The sequence below is a fragment of the Haemorhous mexicanus genome, chromosome 6, assembly GCF_027477595.1.
Source record: "Haemorhous mexicanus isolate bHaeMex1 chromosome 6, bHaeMex1.pri, whole genome shotgun sequence".
NCBI classification, from domain to species: domain Eukaryota; kingdom Metazoa; phylum Chordata; class Aves; order Passeriformes; family Fringillidae; genus Haemorhous; species Haemorhous mexicanus.
Window position 1 is genome coordinate 36,332,364 of NC_082346.1, and position 20,332 is coordinate 36,352,695.

The window sequence follows — 20,332 nt, forward strand, 5'->3', positions numbered from 1 at the left end:
AAAATGGTTTTAAAAATTATATAGAAGCATGAAATACACTTTTCCATGGTTCACAGTTTAGTATTTTCACTAAAATCTGTAGCATGGGGGGAATTCAATTTCATTTTTATTTTGTTTAAATATCTTGAATATTATGCAGAAAGTAAAATAATATTATTACTACTACTACTTACTATTACTACTACTAAAATCCAGACTGTTTAAAATAACAACAAAAACAAAACTAAAATTCAAATTTACATTATATATATGTGTATCCTTAATAAAAATAAACTATGTGTAAAGAATAGCTGTGCATTTGAACCATATTAATACAAAATGAACTAAATTTTAATAAGCAAATTAATTTTTTAAAAATGCATTATGAATTTGCATTTAAATAGGCAGTATAGCTTTATTTTTTCAATGAAAAAAAGAGTGGAATAAAAAATCCAGCACTGGTAAATTAAACAACATACAATACAAGGACACTGAACTGTGGAAAAGATGTCTGGTATTTACTGTAATGCTGGTCAAAATGCAAATTGTTATCAGACCATGTGTAATATACTCCCAGTCACTGAGACTCCTGTGAAACCGTGTTTAGAATTTTATTTCTTCTGGAAAATAACTTCAGGAAAAAAAAGACATTATTCATTTTCTACATCCTAAGAATGTTTACAGGACAGAGGAGAGGGTGAAGTATAGTGGGAAGGTATTATACCTGATGGTTCTTATATACCGGATGTAAGAAAGCCTGCCATAAGATCTAATTATCAAGAATTGCTTTTTCTGCCCCAAAGCAATCATTTTGATGACAGCCTTCTATGCACTGTAAAACAAAATGGGAAGCCTGTGCTATATAAACGGGCTCAGCGCTTCCTTTTACTTCCTCTGATATCAGTCTCCCCACCTCATTTATTTTCCACACATTAATGGTAGCAGTCACCTTGAGCTGTTGATGCAGAGTAATTTTCACAGAAACCTTGATCAGAAACCATAAATCAGCCTGATGTGCTTTTATGGTCTAATAACATTCTGCCTGCTCCTACAGGCCCTTATGTAAAACTGCATTGCGGAGAATTCCTTGGACTGTTTTTTTCACATGCACTCCTGTATCTGAAAGACATAAAACACCTACAACATAATAAGATTAATATACTTTGCTTAAAGCGGCAGTCATGAAAGCATTCAGGTATTAGTCTGTAAACATCAAAATATTCAAATAATAAAAGTGAGTTTTTCTCTGTAGATTTTTCTGTGTTTAGCTGTTCCTTCCTACACTTGGTTAGAGAAACTAAATAATCTTCCCCTTCTCTCCCAGATGCTGTGCATCAACAGGCAGAGCACACTGAAGCTGAATGCTTTGTCTAGATTAGAAAATGCTAACCTGTATAGCTGTATCAGCAAATCCACACAGCGTGGGAGACTTCTGAAGGTGAATCTTGTCTGTAAAATTCCATTCTCATTTGTAGATCAGTTAAAGATTTGAAATGAAGAGTTTAGAAGAGGGGTATTGATTTCAATGTTAAAATCACCATTTTCTTCCCATGAAATAGAGAATTGTTACTTACATTTAACAATGCCTTCCCATATGACATAAAGATACTCTGTAAACCATAGGGGGTTTATCACATACCCCACAGTTTTGGTTTTTTTTCAGCACCTGGTTTGAGAGGTATAACCTGTTTTAAAGAAATCCTTAGCATTCCTGATATTTCAAGCTGGATTTTCAACATTTCTCCCTCTCTCTTTCTGATTAATCTCTATGTACATCTGTTCCTACCTTTAAGGGAGAATAATTCCTCTCCCTGACCTTGCAAAGATGATGTGACATACGTACACACATACTGTAATAGTAATTACATCTCAGTAACACAGGTTTGCATATACAATAAACACAAAATCTCTGACATGCTCAGTTTAGGCTACATATGCATATTTTTTTTACTAAGTGAGTGGATTGTTCACAATTTTTGCTTTTGTATCACAAATGTTTTTAACAGAGGTTTTTGGTTTCTTTTCTATTACAGAAAATAGTGTAGTTTTTTGCTTTTATGACTAACTTTCTACAGCTTTTATGATGCCCCCCTGGCCAGAAGCACACTCAGCTGATAGCAGCAATCAGTGCACCAACAAATAACCATGATTCACAGCATCTTTCATGGTAGGGCTCACAGATAAATCCCAAGCACTTAGTAGAAAATGCTTGTAAAAGGCAACTTCATCATTTCAGGACCAGGTATATTAGTATCTGAAGAGAAAACAGGGCATGGGATGAGTAACAGCACGTCTTTCTCTGATACCTCTCAAGGTATGAACATGAGTGAAATTGGTTTTTTGTTTGCAGAAGGTTTTTGCAAACTCCCTGATTTGTGAGCAGAGTGTCCAGGGTAGCAAGGACAGAGCAATGGAAGAAAATGGAGTAAAGAAATATTCCTTTCAGATTTGCTGAATCACAGCTGAGGATAGTGCAGTGAGAGCACCAAAAAAGTATCATTCAGTTTAAATGGCATCACTGTGAATGCTCTTTTCCTATCCAAAATAGCTGCACTTACCTGCCAAACCACTTTTACAATGGTAAAATTAAGGAGAGAATTACCAAAATGAACAGAATGTCACTTAATGCTAGAATAAGAATGGCTACAAAATATCTTTTTTTTTTTTATAAGCTTCTATCATAAAAAAAAAAAAATTAGTACTTTTAAATGTTGTGCATACTACCCATCTTACCTTGAAGAAACATCCTTCTTAACCTGGTACATGGTGTCATCAATGTGAAAAACAGGAGCTATCCAAGAAGAGGGACATCTCTACTCTGTATGTATGCCTTTTTTGTTTTACTGATGATTTTATAAAAAATATTATGGGGTAATTCTGTGGTAATTTCTGTAATTACATTGGTTAAATCCAGCTTTTCATATAGCCACCCATTCTGCTGACCATCTTGTTGGCTTATGTTGGCTTTATTGCTGAGTCAAAGGGCATTGGGGTATGGAGAGACCTCGCTGACAGACAAAAATTGAAATGAGAGTAGGATCTACGATCTACCAATTTATTGGATTGAAATGGGCTCAGACTGGCCACCAAGGATATTTTGATAGAATGTAAGGTGTTTGTGAGCCTTGTGTTGATACAGAGACACAAATGGTGTAGGTAGAATTTGATACCTAGACAAGGTACATCCAAATGTATTATGGGCTATGATTGGATCTGCAAAACATGTGATTTGAGGTAAAAATGTTTTCCACAACTTTTATCTCAATGAACTACAGTATTATACATGATTATATCCATTGGGCATAACCTTTTGTTTTTTAAGCCAGGAAAATTGTGACTGTGAATACCACAACAAATACTTAAGAATTTGGGATTCCTTTAATTTTAGTAAATTTTTTTCAGTAACTCTTGAATTCAGCTGAAAAAAATGTATATTTAACTACCACAGGACTGCCCAAACTAGAACCTGCCAAAACCAGAAGAATTAATTGGGATTATATAGTTTTAATTTTGTCTAATGTTTGACAGTGAATTACTTTTATTTTTCTTTTCAACATCATTATAACAGAAGGAATTTTATGCCCTCAACTGTCTGTGTGTGCACACATGCATTTTATAAACATTTCACAAATATTTTTCTATTGCCTATGTCACTGAAGAAACAATGGAAAATACCAAATATTTTGTCTTATTTTGTGTTATAATCCATATTGAGTCTCTAGTAATTTGCTTCCTCCACAAAACCTAATCTTCCCTGTGATTGCTCTCCCAGTCATCACAGCTTTTGCTTTTGTTTTTACATTTAAGCTCCTATAATTTGCAATACTCAGTGTTCTGAGGCTGAGAAAATTCCTTCCTCAGTGATGGTCAATGCTTCAGAGAAAAGTTAACTTGTCAGGATTCCACACATGGAAAGAAGTGTGATCTGAACAACAATAATTGCCAGAGTTTTGTCTATTAAATTATTTGGACAAAACATTCTCTTTTTTCCTTTGTTTATTACACACCACAGATTGTCTTTACAGAGGGTAGTGGTTTACCATATTGATTCTTCCTGTTGTTCATGCCTGAAAACAACTATTCAGATAATTTTGTATGTATTCCAAGAAAATGGGTAGTTATTTCTAATACCACATTTATTCTAATTACATATTTGGCAATCACTGCTGGGAAGGAAGGCTGTGTCATATTCCTCATTGCAGAGAAATATATCAAAGCTACCCCTGTACCAGACCTACTGGAAATATGTTTTTTACTTGTTTTCCCAAAGTGTTCCCCTATTTTGATGCTAATTAAAAATGCTGCTGTTTTCCTTAACAAATTTCTTGTCAAGAATTCAGTCCATTTTTTCTCTAAAGCTCGAGGACTGTTTGTCAATTAGTTCTCAAGAATACCTTCCCCATCTCTTCCCCAGATGGGTCCCATGTAAATAATTCCCTTTGTTGTTTTTCTATTAGTAGAACACGAATCCCTTGTTTTACTGAGATGCAGAAATATAGTAAAACAGCCCTGAGATCTTAAATGTGTGTGGGTGGCTGAAACAGATTTTTGAACTCCTGTGGATGGCACCAGAAGCACATGTGTTGAAAAGGGGCTATTAAGACTGCAAACAAGTTATATAATGCACACTTTAGAGATTTTGTGAGAGTAATGTGAATAAAAGCCATTTTTAGGAAAAAAGTGTCAGTCTATCTAGTAAGCAGAAACTTGGTTGTCTTTTGTCTTGCTGATGACTCGAGGTTAGAAATTTGTTTTCTGGTTTCTGTTAATTTGTTCTTTAGTAATAGAAAGTCTAGATGTGCCTAAAATACAGTTATTTGGTTTTTATTTATTCAGGATAAAAATCATGCTGTTTGCTAGGTTTCACATCTTGGAAGTAGCTTCCCAGGGAGCTTATACTTGCTTCATTTCTCAGTCTTCTTTCTGTCTTGGGATAATTTTCTGTCTAAATGTAACTTTCATATTTTATGTACATTTTGAGTATGTTTTACCCCAGTTGTTATCCCTAATCTGGCTAACATTTTCCCTACTTTCTTGACAGAAGGAAATGAAAATTTTCAAAGAAAATATTCAGTGATTCATTGTTGATGACTTCAAAAGTCCACAAAAAATTTTGGTTTTGTCTATTTTACCTCCAGTAATAAGTGACCTTCCATTCAGTCACTGATCTCCACATAAGCCCAACAAGGAATGCAGGAAATTCTAGAAGAAAGCATAAAGAAATTATGTGCTTCCTTTTTAGGTGAAAAATTTTTATAGTATTCAATCTGAACATTCCCTGGCACTATTTGAGGCCACTTTTCATTCTGCCACCTGTTATGTGGGAGAAGAGGCTGACATCCACCTCCTGCCATCCCCTTTCAGGCACCTGTGGAGTGTAAGGTCCCCTCTGAGTCCCCTTTTCTCCAGGCTGAACCCCCCCAGCTCCCTCAGCTACTCCTTGTACAACCTGTGCTCCAGACCCTTCCCCAGCTCTGTTGCCCTTCTCTGGGCACACTCTGGCACCTCAGTGTCCTTCTTGTAATGAAGGGCCAAGACCTGGACACAGGATTCAAGGTGTGGCCTCACCAGTGCTGAGTGCAGGGGGGCAGTGACTGCCCTGCCCTGATCCACACGGGCCAGGATGTCACTGGCTGCCTTGGCACACATTGGATTGTGTTCAGCCAGGTGTCCCCAGCTCCTTTTCCGCCAGGCAGCACTCCAGACACTCTTCCATAAGACTGTAGTGTTTCATGGGGGTTTTGTGACCTAAATGCAGGACCCTCATTTTTCCTTTTTTTTTTTTTTTTAAATTCAAAATTCCTGTTGGAGCAATCCACTTGTGCAGCCTGATTTCACTTAGGGGTCAGAGAGACTGCCCAGTGTGAATCTCTCTCTGTATTGCCTGGTAGGTTCTGTTGAAGTATTTACATTCTTTTGGGACTGGGAAATCTTCTATGTGATGGAAGGAGTATTTGGATTTGTGTCATCCAAACTTGTGCTACAGCTCATAAGAGTTTTCCTCATTGTTTCATTTCCAAATATTCTAGACTTCAGAAGAAAGTTGTCATTTCAGAACATCAGCCTCAAAACCATGAAGGACAAAAGAAGTGCAGTAGCTACTTGATAAAGAAAGAAGTAAGTAGCTTCCTACACCACTACATGAATAAAAAGGAAGGAAAAAAAGATTGGAACAGGCTTTGAGAGAATTTCTGAGATAGCAAGAAGTAAACCAGAGGAAAATTAGACTGCAAGTTCAAAAGGCTGCAATGCCACCTGAGTGGATATTTCTTACTGAGGAACCAAAATTAATCTGAACTCTGAACCTTTTGAAGTTCTCTCATCACTCATGCAAATACATCTCTGTTATAGGTGGATAGCAGTTTGGTTTCAGCTAATGTGTGCAACAGGATTGAGACATATTCAAGTGTTCTATGTATCTATAATGGCTTGAACTGAATTCAAATGCCTTGGGGGCCCCCCTGTGCATGGTGAAGCTCGTAGAATTTTATATCAAATAGCTTCTTTTATTTCTTTGAAGTGTCATAATTTATTGGCAAAGTTTTATCTCTTCCCGATTGTGCAGGTCATGCTGTAATTAATCCAAGCACTTTAAAGGTAGGAAGAAGACACATTTCAGAAACATTATTTAGGAGTTTTTCTGGGAAAAAGAATATTGTTTTCAATAAAAAGAAAAGCAAATTAATTATAAGAATAGTACTGCTGCCTTAAATACCTTTCTTCTTTCATTCAAAACAGAATTTTATTCATAAAAATAATAACTATGCTTCTTGCTTTTATTTTTGAACTGCAATAAAGCATGTCATCTGGGTTTTTACTTATTTATTTTTATTTTTAAATCTGACCTCTTTTTATTATGTCTTTATGAAACTGTAATAGGAAGGTTTAAAAAAGACTGAAATTTTCCACATCTTTCACATTAGACTGTTTGAATCAGTGAATTGAGGCACAAAGTCCCGAAACCTCAAGTGATATGCAGGCAGTATTTTACTCACGTTGCTAGGAAAACAGCTTTCATTTTGCTTATTCAGACTTCATTCTTCCTTGAAGTAAGGTCCACATTCTTTCTAAATGGGCTAAAACAGGAAAAAATCTAGGAAAGGCTTTTGTTTAAGAAGCAACTGTTAGATGCTATATTTGAAGATCTTTCTATATTTAACAAACAGATTTCAAAGAGATCTAATATGATGTTCAGGTGCATTTAAGTGTCTAGATCATTTCACATCACTTAAAACTACTGCCTTAATGTTTATCTTATTTAAAAACTGAAAAGAGTAGGAAGAATACTGTTTCTGCTCTTAGAAACGAGGAAAATTTGGTCACTGCAGAGGAAAAGAAATGTTGTGCTCCTCAAATACATAGATAATAATATCCACTATGATTCTTATGTTCTTGCAGAGATATACTGCAAGTAGAAATCCTTCTATTTAGCATTCAAAATTTTGTTATGTTACTCCTCTTCTGTAAAGATTATTTTGACACCCTCTTCTTTCCGTGGGCAGGAGGAAGTGTTGCTATTTGAGGTGAGGACCAACACAAGATGCTGAGGAATAGTGGGCCAATGGGAATAAGCCATATTCCTTACACAACTGGAATGGCAGGTGTGCTCTTAAATAAATTTCCAGAGGCTGGAATTCCCTTAGACTTTATAACTGGCACATGCTGTAATGTTGCTTGAAGTATCCAGGCCAGAGCTATCTAAATGAGAAAAATCTTTGATAGATGTTTTATGTATAGAGCAAATGATTGACAAGGCAGTAAAGGATACAGTATTTATGCTTGTCTATATAGTAATTTTCTTCTAATGTTCTCAGATTTCCTTACTGTACTCCTTCGGTGAACATGCAATCACTAGTTATAGAATGTCTCTAGTTAAAGAATATCTTTTAGAATAACAAAATTAGATATAATGACTTAATATTACTACTTGTGAAAGAAGGATTAATAGTACTCCTTCTGAATATGACTTTCTCTATAATTTGATTCTGCCACTGCACAGGACTCTGTTAAAATACTGCTAAATTAATTTAATTTAAATTAAGAAAGCAACATAAAGACTTGGAATTAAGTTCAGAGGTGTAACTAAAGTAATTTGAGAAAAGTAATGCGGACCATATTTGGATGTATCTTGAATCTTATTCATGGGCTGTCCACACATGTATGCCACCAGACATTAGTGTACATGGTCTTCAGGCTTTATACTGTGCATTTTTTCCTACTTGCCAGTAAATAATATGATTAATTGCCTCTATACACGATCACTTATTTAAAGTGCAAAATTAATTATTTTTCATATTATTAAAGAAATAAAAATGAATGTGTAAAATCTAGGAATCTAGATTTATACAATTCCATTAATTGGTAATTGGACCATATAAAGTTACCATGTAAATTTCATTCTAGTAAACAATTTTTACTTAGGAAAATAGAATTTGCTAGTTGACTACCTTACTTGTCACTTTATTCACTGTTTAATTCATATAAACACCAAATTAAAAAAAATATTCTTTCTTCCATCTTTTTAGCTGACTGCAGAATTGTTGCACTGCGTAAAACACCAAGACTTTTATAAAACTTGCACTCTTTGTCTACCTATCTGTTTGGTACTGCAGGAAAAAATACAGTATTATTAATAAAATAACAGTAAATAAATTATTAATATATTATATAGTTATATATTTCTTTATGTGATTAATAGTCCTAATTCTGTCTCTGACCAGAAATCGTGCAGCTTCTCAGGTCCTGATTCACATAGGCTCTTACTCTGGGAGTAAGATTTTGGATATTTTGGATGTCACCTACTGGTGTGCCATTATGCACTGTTAAAGGCAAAGATGAGGAGATGTCAGTTTTCCACTGAACTCTGCTTGGGTTTTTGAGGTGGATATTACATCAGTTCCTAATTTCACTCCTTTATTTAACTTTCACAATGATTATAGTAGGATCACAGCATCATAGAATGGTTTGGGTTTGAAGGAATGTTAAAGATCATCCAGTTTCAACTCCCTCCCACCATGGGCAGAGAGACATTTCACTAGAACAGATTGCTCAAAACCCCATCCAGCCTGGTCATAAACCATTTCAGGGATGAGGCACCCACAGCTTCCCTAGGTAACCTGTTCCAATGCCTCACCACAATCACAGAAAAAAATTTCTTCCTTATATTGAGTCTAAACCTACCCTGTTGCAGTTTTAGGCTATTCCCCCATTTAGTCCTATCACTAAATGCCCTTGTAAAAAGTCCCCCTTCAGCTTTCTTATAGCCCTCAGTAGGTAATGAAAGCCTGCAGTAAGGTCTTTCTGGTGCCTCCTTTTCTCCTGGCTGAACAAACCCAAATCTTATGCAGGTGTAGGCTTTGATTTGCATACATGTCATTCCAACAGATGACGAAAACCTCCCCAAAAATGTCTATATTCAAGAATGACCATGTCTGTCTTGCTTTATTGTTTCTTGAAAGTTTGCAAACAGAGTTGATCTAGCAGAGAGTATCCACATGCACACCATAATGCATTGTGTTATCCCAGTTTTACCGGCATCCCTCATGCCTCCCTTATCTTATCATGGCACCAATAAAGTGTCATGACTTACATAGGATCCATATAAGAAACTTTGCTGATTTCTGCTGTAAGTATATTTACCTGCTGTCAGTATATTTATCTTTCTTATAGTCAATATTCAATATATTTTAGGCAGAAACTAAGTAGGAACTGGAGGATTCAATGGTGTTTAATCAGGAAGAGAAAAATGACTGCTCATCAATAAATCAGAAAAGTAAAACCAAAAATTAAAATAAAATCCCAAATCTCAAACAAGCATATTTTGGAAGAATTGCCAAGCTACTGAAACATCTGTAATGAAGTTCATATCTGTCACCCCCACACGGTTTTGGGTGTACATGGCTAGCACCCACACAGAGTTTGGTCCCTTCCAGAATGGGAAAAAATTCTTCAACATCCCTTGTTGTTGTTGTTCAAGAGTAGGAAACCACTCTTTTCTGACAGGATTACTTCTGATATAGATGAAAAAGTCAGGAACTGTAGTAAGGAGAGCAAGTGCTTGCTTACTTAGAGGTCTTCTTAAGATGGATGTCAGGGAATTTTGATCAGGGTGGTAAGGTTTCTGCCTGTTGCTATGACAACAAAAAAAGAATCTAACCGATTGAAACAGGATTGTGTGTGAGAAAGTAAGAGTCCATAGGCCATAATTTTCACTGGAAAACACGTTAGTCATATTTCAGCACAGCTCTTTGCTTTGCAGGCAAATCCACTGAGAATGCAAAAGTGTTTCACACACATTGGGCTGTTTGAACATTTTGTGTGGTTTTTCTGGCAGACTTTCCATATAACAATGAAACAGGTATTTTGGACGCAGCTATTAGTTATCCTTTGTACTCACATCAGGAAGCATGGACTCATCTGATGCCCTGCATTTGCTGCAGTCACTAGCTGTAAACAAAAAAGCTTGTATCCTTGAAATTACACATAGATATTCCTATGCCATACCTGTCTGTATCGCGTGGTAAGTAAGAACAAGATCTACAACTTATAGTTATGCTAAATATGCTGTTATGAGTTGTTCTGGCACAAAATGAAAAAAACCCAAAACTTGTGTGGCCAGCTCCCTTTTGCAAAGTTAACACCATGGTGGATACTTTTATGCCAAAAAGTACACTCAATCACATCTATCTCCCCTTGTCATTGTGTCCCCTGCCTTCCCTTGCAATCCCATACTCTGCAAGGAGATTCAGATTCCTCTGCATCATCTCCAGAGCTTTCTGTAGTGGTGTTGATGAGATAACTAGGCTCTTGGGACTGAGATAATTGTGGCAGGCCCTTCTTATCGCCAGTAGTCAACTTCTCATCATTTGTCTACTAAGGGACCAGGCACACAAACTTCCTCTCTTGCTAAATGGTGCATGCCTTCAAAATGCCAAGGGGTCGGACGAGTTATTTTCAACTAGAGCAAGGATGGTGCAGGTGAAGCTGCAAAAAACAGTAGCAGTAATCTTCATAAATCTTCATAAAATGGTGGGATCTTGTAACTTCAGCAACACAGCCTAATGTATGTAGGGAAGTCTGGTTAATGGGACACTGTGTGATTGTTTTTGAAAGTAACAAGGGCAGGGAAGTTTAACTATTACTGTTTGTATTTAAGGGTAGCAGTCGGCAGCACTTTGCAGTTATTTGTGTTAGCATTTTTGCTCAGTTTATTGTGTTCACATTGTGACTTTTCAATACCTAAAAGAAAACATTTCAGCCAATGGCAGAAGCATTTCTGACCTGTGACTTTAGGCAGATTATATAGCATTTGGGCATATTTGTGTGGAGACAAAGATATTGGGTAATTAAATGATAAGGACATGTTTTTGGACTTCCACTTTTTAAATTCAAAGCACAGTAAGATTGCTCTTCTGCATAACTACAAAAAATAAAAAGTGGTTGACAATGTTGTCCTTGATGTGATCGACCCAAGACAACCCAAAACTAAGTATTTAACTCTTACTGGACTTGAAAAATCTACAAAGAATTTCATCATGAAAACTATTTTAATTTCTTTGTGCACTCTTTAGTGCCATTGGGAGTAGAGAGGAAAAAAATGCTAAAGTTAACCCTTCCCTTACCAGTTGTCTTTTAGTCTTTATGAGTCACTCCTTCACTACTAATTTGTATACCAAAAATGATATTTTATTTTGCTTCGACATGAGTGAGTATTGACTTAATTATGCATGGAAGAAGAAATAGTTTCTCAGGCAATTTACCTTCATATGTAAGATTAACCATATGACTTCAAAACAAAAATTAATCAAAACTCTGTTTGAGTCTTGATTTGAACTAATGAAGCAGCTCATGAGTTTCTCTCAATAAGACTTCATGGCACTTTGACATTTCTGCTGCTCTGTTAGCTTATTTCACATGTTAATTACAAATGTTAGAAACTATTTCAGAACAAACAGCAATGTGCTATGCAGAATTGTTACCCGTCTCAATACTCTGCAGAAAGCCGGATACCAAGGCTAATCATAAATGCCTTCTTATTTGGAAGGGAAGGAAGAACAAAATATGTGCAATGTCACTTCTGTGGATAGATGTTTATAGGTATCTCATGTCTTTTCTCATAACTCCCCAGATCACCTCCTCTTTTTGTGTCAATTTGTGTCCACTGTTCATTTTCGTTCAGTTCACACTCTCGCAGGGCCATGTGGACCAGGGACAGTTCCCCTGATACAGTGATATTTTTTGATTTGTTGGTTTGAGTTTTTAAATATACCTCTGTAGATAATGAACCCCAAAAAGCCCCATGGGGTTAAGCTTTTAGGATGAGAATTTTTTTAACATGTTAATAAGACTAAGGTCAGTACAGAGTTATGCTTTTTTTTATAATAAGACCTATATTTAATAAAAATATGAGAGGAAAAAAGCCTTTAAAAAGCTGTGTATAGCTTACTTTGCTAAACTGCAATCAAGTGCTTGAGGTGCAATCTGCATGGGAATGAATGTATTGTGCATAAGGTAAAAAGAGTTTTATCAAGCAGAAAATAATGTAGGTACATCTGAGAAAACCCAGGGACTAGTTCTAATTAATTATTGATAATTTTGAGGTATGTCTGGGTTTAGAGATATCATTGTAACCACAGTTACATAAGCATTCTTAAAACATTCTTTGCACACCAGGGGGAATACTATGTCTAAAAAATAAACAAAACAAAAAGTTTTTAATTGCAGGTTGTTTATTCTGTGTAAATCAAACCAAGCAAATCCAGAAAAACTAGTTAAAAACCTCTTGTGTTAGCATTCATATAATTACCCAATTATTTCATGGCTGTTTGTGAATTCAACCTTCTCTGCATTGTTAGCTAAATCATTTCATGTCGTATGCAGTCTTACACAGATTCGTGCACTCAGAGCCTGATATAGCCTCATTTCCTACTTTTCTTTTCTCTTCTTCATTAGTTATCCCCTCTGGATTGTTATAATCTCTGTTTTCCTTCTGCTGCTATTACTTTACCAATAAAATATCTGTACTATGACATTTTCTTTGATCCTGTCCATGTCGTGTGAATGGTATAGCTATATAATACTACATGCATCTGTGCAATTTTTTTACCATTTTCTGATTTTTTTTTTTTTTTTTTTTTTGTTATATCTGAACCAGTGGAAATGTTCACACTTACTTCAAAACCAAGATCATAGAGGTTACTCTTTTAAACACACCAAAACAGAGATAATAAAATATGCTGCTTTCACTGTAATTTTCATAACTCTTTTGGAAGTACTAAAAAGTAATGTCCTTAAAAATAGAAAGGTCACAGTGTCATTTCACAGTAAGTGAACTGATTTTTAGTCCTAGTGACTATTCTTACTGTACAGACTGGACATGCATTTGGAGTACTGCACTGGTTTGAACAGCCCTGTCTTCAGTTTCTCTGTACTAAGAACTACTAAATAATTTTCTTAGCCTAGTGGGAATAAAGAAATGTATTTGCTGATGGCTGTGAATTCTCCTCGAAATTATTTTGTATGTATACAAAGTTCCTTCATTGTTCTGATAAACTGTTCCTTAGGATTGCTTCATTATTGGAGTGCCAGCGGCCATTCTTATAAACAATCTTTCCTCTATGCTTAAGGTGCAACTTTGCTGTAAGGTGCATTTTACCTGAAGGTTTGGGCACATTTGGAAGGGGGATTGCAAAACAAGTTTATCCTATAATAGACCTAGAGTAATAATAGAAATGAGGAAAAGAAAAGCTGGGAGTGAATCTGTCTTCCAAGCAGGTGTAAATCCATTTTTATATGAATGACCCTGTTGAATTGCATTTCTATTATGTTATCACAGACCAAGGTTGCTAGAACCTGGATGAGGAGTTAAGCATCTGTGTAAGTTATAAGAAATGTTCCACCTGCTTACTCAGCAATTAGTTTCACTGCTGAATTGAATGAAATAAAAAAATTTCGGGGCAAACTGCAACCCATGCAGAAACATGGGAGGAATGTGTATTAGGTGGGGGTTTTTTGTGTGAGTAAAGGTCAAAGAGTCAATCTCCTTTTTTAATTGTTTTTATTTCTGAGCCAGGGCCGGCTTTCCTATTGATTATGAGCAGCACTGTTACTTGTTCAAAAATGAATAGTTGGAATGAAGACAGGGAAGGAAAGAACAAACCATGACTACATTAAATTCAGTTGAGCGGGTGTCAAGTAGCAAGGGTTATGTGCACTTTTGCTATGTTTTTATGCAGGCATGTCATGATTTGCCTATTTACTGAAAGTTTTGCATCTTCTGCTTGAAAGACAACTCAGCTATTGTCTTGTCTCTTGGCCAGTATTAGAGCAGGAATTCCAAGAGCAGAGGCTCTTGTGAAAAATCAGACTATTTTGGTTCTTGGAACAATAAGAACTTCCCCTTCGCCACTGTAGTGGTGAAACAAGAAGGAAGCAGCAAGCATCTGCAGAGTTCCTCTGTGCTGAGAGTCACAGGTACACTGACTCCACAGCCCAGCTTGAGGGCATAATGGAGTGTGTTCTTTGGAAGGTGTCTTAGTGTACATCTGGGTCTAGACTGCCTGAAACTACATCAGAGGATGTTGACTAGACTTGACATTCTCTCCAGATGAGCACTCCCATGATGTCTAATTATAGTCTCAGACTCTGAGCCAGAGGGGGTGATAAGGGAATTTGGCCTTGAGAATGCCTTTGAGGGTGAATATAAACTACCTGAGTCAAGGAGTGTTAAGTATACCAGTGCTAAAACTGGTTTCATCCTTTTTGGTTTTTCAATTTCTATCAAGGAAAATATTTTGAGTGACATTAAATATTGTAGAACACAGTTTATCTAGAAAAACTAAAGTCAATCCTTCACCCAATTGCTTTTAAAATACCTGTTTCTGCTTATTAAGAGATGAGAGATGACTTTAGTTATATGCACTTTTTAGTTTTGCATCTTTAACAAGTATGCCTGTGTGCAACTCCGAGGATTAAATGTTTATTTTGTACTCAACAGTTTGTTGTCCCTTAATTTCTCAAATTATATTTATCTGAATGTGAAAAGTCATTTCTTTTTCCCTTTCCGTTTTCCTGTTGAATTTCCAGTCATTTAGTACTAGTCAAAGCCATTCATTAGCTTTGAATATTTTGTAGAAATAGCAGGATAAAGAAAACAAAGTTTCTGTTCTGCTGATCTTTTACTTCAAAACAAGTAAACTCTCATTGAACAAAACAAACCCCCAGTCACTCAGACTTTAAATATATTACTCCATTATTGCTGCCTTTATCTTGCCCCTCTTTTGCTTTTAATGGCAATTCATCTTTTCAAATAGGCTAAACTGGGAATACTCTGGGAATAAAACTAGGTTAAATGTGGGATTTTTTTTTTGTGTATTATTCATATGCTTTAAGAAATTCCATTAAGAAAAAAAAAATTATCATTTTGTAATTTAATACCCACAGCCTTCAGTAAGACAGTTTCTGAATTAATAAGTTTCACTTTGTATCCTTGTTGATCAATCACAATGCATCATTGAAGAGGAGGCCCATATTTATGATCAATTTTCAAAAATACTCTTAAAGCACTTCTCAGGAGGATATATAACTCAATATCTTTATTCAGGTTTGCCCATGCATCAGGGGAAATCAGACAAATCCATGTGTTAGTGCTATCTATAAGAAATGCTCTTCTGTTTTAAAGAAACAAAACTGGAGCTTTCACAGATTTAAAATTGCATATTAAAATTTATTACTTTGAGAGGTATGACAGCAAGAGGAAGTAAAGAGGGTCATCAGACAGGGTTAAATTTAACCAAAAAAGTAGCAAAACAGGCAGAACTCAATGTTGCAAAATTTAGCACAATCATACCCCAAGGTGAATTGATGTGACATTACTGTATGGAATTTCACTGCCTCAAAGACCTGAAATGTAATAAGAGGATGATGTAAAGAACAGAGTTTAAATCTGTGGTTTTGTGTTAGCATCAGTTAGGTCACTGACTCTATGGAAGATAACTAATAAGAATTTGATTCCTTTAGAGAAAGGCTTTTATTTTAAATTTTTAACTGGTGAGGTAGGATTAGAGGGAAATGTGAGCTTTCTTCTGCCTCTATACTAATCTTCTTTGGGGACAACTGTTTCCACATTTAAATTTTTTTAAAAGATTTTTAGGTAGAGAAACAAAATAGTTTTGGGTGGGGAGAGAGAAAGTGTGGAAATATGGAACACTGAATATCTTATAAAACCCAGCAAATTCTTTAATTACATTGGATGAGTATAAATGAACACTACAAAGTAGTTGAATGCTATGAAACAAAGTACAATTTGTGGAAATATAATAAAGATATACAGGCTACAGATGAAATTACAAACTGGAAAAAATATGTCAAGCCACTTGTTATTTTTACAAAATCTCCATAAATACAATCTATATAAACAGATGATAAAAGACTGTAACTGAATTTTGAAAATGCAGTTATTACTAGAAATCTGTGCACGAGGATTTCCATAACTGGCTTTTCCTGGAATGAGTGATCAATTTATGCAGCCATTGCACTGTTTTTCTCAATTATTTTCATGCAAGAGATCTAAAAGCTTTTGAGTGAAAAGTAGCATGGCCCATAATTATTCATGGAGGAAGAAAAAGCAGCATAGTGTGTGTTTTTTAAAAGATTCCACACTTTTAGTATGATCACTATTATTGATTCAAAAGCTTAGAACATTCCAGATGGTCCAGATTCCAATTTAGCATCACATCTAAATTAAAACTTATATCATTATCAAACTTTTTGTCAGTTATTGAATTAGCATATTATAATACCACTCTACTACAATATATTTATAGTACTAGTCTGTTTTATAAATTTGCCATAATACTCAAACCAAATTTTACTCAATTTCTGAATAAACTGTGGTGTGAACCTTGAGTTGTTTTGTTTTATGTTCTTGTCCCAAGAGAAAGATAACTGTGGGTGGTGTGTAGAATCAAAGAAAGTGATACAGTGAGAACTGCTGTTTCTTTCTCAAGTGTTTGCCAGTTATATTGTTGTTTTTGTCACTTTAGAGTACATTAAAATTTCTTGCAATTGCTCAACTATTGAAAATGCTTTGAATTTCTTCATTTTAATCAGAATCCAAATGTGTGAAAATTGATTTTTACACATATACACAAACACAAAGACATATTTCTCCCTTTACTGAACAGGAAAATCAAGAAAATACAAAAAAATTAAAGTTCTTAGAAAAAAAGGTTAAAAGTAATAAGGAAGAATACATATGACATGTAGTCACTTTTCTTTTTCTCTCTGGCTGTTATACTAGGGAAGCGTTGAAAAGAATAAGAGCCTGAATGTTAAAATACTCAGCTAAGCTCCCCAACAAGCACAAAATTGTAAATCCATGCAAAAGCTATCTGATGACAAAGATATTGAACTTTAAATGTCCAAGACCACATCCAATACCTATGAAAATTGCCCATTTACAGGAAATGCATTTAAATTGGCTTTGTCCGTGCCAAATACAGGGAAATGATAGCTGAAGGAGCATAATTATGTTAAAATGATTCAAGAAGGGTGACAGTCTGTCATGAAGCCTAATCAGTACCTTGGCTGTATCTGCAGGCACAGAATGGTCAAGAACAATCTACTGAACTGCTAGTCCTCAATTATCATCATCTTTGACTTGTTGCCTAAGTGCATGCAGTATTCCAGGGTCAGTGCTTATGCAATCTGGATTTCTGTGACTAACCATCCTTCAGAACATTGAAATACAGTTTTTATTGTCTTCTCACCTCCTCTTATGCAATTTTAGTAGTTAAGCAATATAAAAATTTTTGCAGCAGGATGATCTGATCCATCCTCCTTCACTACTATTTTAGGTTGCTAGATTTTTCATTTCACACTTTTATGTCATTTATGATTTGCATTATGTCAAAAGAAATGCTTAGTTTTTTAGCTGTCTTGGAAGAATGTGATTATTTATTCTTGGGACAAGCCTAATATATAAAAAACCTTATTACCTCTAATCAGTGTCGTAAAAATACAGACCTGAATTGTATTACTAGGCTCTGTAGATGTGTACTATGCATTATACAGTATTTACTTTAATGGCTCTAATAAATCTTTTTCTACCACTTCAATAGTTTTCTCCTTCCAACATAATTTCAAAATACTTTCTTGTCCAGTTTCCCTGATAAGTTGCTTTTATTTCCAAAGGAATAAATTTCAATATGGTCATATTATATCTTTAAAAGAAAAAAACAATCAAACAGATATTCTACCCTTGTTTATCTTTAATTTTTTTACAGTCCAATGTCTAGATAAAGTAATGCTGTTCTGCTGCATTTTTTTTTGTTTCTCTATTTGTCCCCCAATTTACAATCAAACAATTTAAACTGACTATTTCTTTTTTTTCCATATTTTCATTCAGAGTATTTGGTTTTAAATCTTACAGTATAAATTCTCATTTCATCTGTCAAGATGACATTTTAGGGCACAAATATTTATGGCATTTGTTTTAGAAATAATAACTCTTATAACAACAACAGGCGTGGTCAGAACCCCCTAATTACTCAATATGGTTACTATTTCTGATTTAGTATCCTTCCTTTCAATTCATTGGTATGGGATGGACTTCTGTTGTAGTTTTGTTGCACCTCCCTCTGCATATTAAAATTTCATAGGATTCATAGTAGTCACTTTCTCAGTCTTCTCCTCAGTTCTTTTTCTCTACAGTTCCTCTTATCATCAGCACCAGCCTCAAACCCCAAGGAGATACCATGCCAGCTGCTTTCAGAGAGTACATCCATTAGTTCTGTGTCTCAACAGATATGCGTGTAATTTAAATAACACCTGCCTGGGATTTATCTGTTGATTTCATTATCTTGTTCCCTTTACTGCCTTCCCTGAAGGATCAAGTGAATGCAACTGAAAACTATCTGAGCCATCATTTTGCTGAGGTGTTCAGTTGTGCTTCATCTGCTGCATTGGGGAATCATAAAGTGTCATTTGTTGTGGTTTGAAGAAAGATTAATGGATTTGGAGGGGCTTCTTTTCCTCTCCTCAAATCCTTTCCCACTAATTTCTGTAGTTCATATCTTTGCCTCTGCCTTTAACTCTGCGCAATCTTGTGATCTCTAGATCCTTTGTAGTAACAGGTGATTTAATTCTCCTGAGAAAAGTGCACACAGTCTCCTCTTGGTGTTGGTGCGCCTCTCGAGTCACCTGTTGCTCTTCAGTCTTCAAAAATCTTGTCAAATCTCCAAATAAGCTAATGAGATTGTCAAGAGAAATGTTTTTCAGAAACCTAATATTATCTAATAAGTTGCTATTAACCAACTGTGAGATCTAATTAAGTGTAAAAAAGATCATAAGTACTTAACACATTCCACCAGGTAAACCATACAACTGTTTAAAACATTGCAAAAAAGCAAAATACTTTTGCAGTGTATAAAACGAAAATTCCTGGGGTGTTTTTATAGGACTCTCAATAACAAAAAAACCAAAATGATATCTCTGGAATGTTGCTTAGGTGATTTCAGCAGGACATGGTCTATCAAAATTGTGAGCCTAAATATAGAAGACCTTTATGCTTAATGACTGTATTTCTCATATTTCTAATTCAAATGCAGGTAGAAAAATTATAAAGAGGAAACACTATGGCACTGCTGGCATGGAGAGTGTATGCTTATTTCAGCATTATCTGTCAGAGTTAAGAATCATTTCAGAAAGAACAATTTATTCAATAATTTTTACAAAGTTACTCCAGTCATTGCTCATCCTTTGCACTCTGGAAGCTATTCATTGTGAAATACATTCCTAAGACAATTTGGATCTGCGTAACAGATGATATTTCCTGTGCAATATGTAGCTATATATCAAAGAGAGAAATTTCTCAGTGGCCAGGTCCTGTATCTCCAGCAGCAGAAGATTCTTTGGCATGCTAGTCACCTGAAGGTTCTGATATATCACAGACATTCAATACTTGCTTTTATTTTTTTCCTTACAAAATGTTACAGTTTGCTCTTGGTGTACAGAAATCTACTACATGATTTCTACAGAAATCATGTACTTACTAATGTACATGAAATTTTCATGAAATGCATGAAATGTAATGAAATTCTCACTCACCATGCCTTAGGTTTTCTTTTTATCCCTTTTGTGATCTAAGGTTGTAATTCTTTGTGTTTAAGCTAGACCTTGGAAATTCTGCTCTGGCTAAGCCCAGAGCTGTACAGTGGCACTAAAGAGCTGCTGCAGACTGAGGGGTTCATTTCAATACTGCATTCAGTGAGTGATAGCATAGGACTTAGATTGAAGGTTATAAATTATGTAAGCAATAGAACAATTTCTTTTGATCTTGTTCAGCTTTGTATGT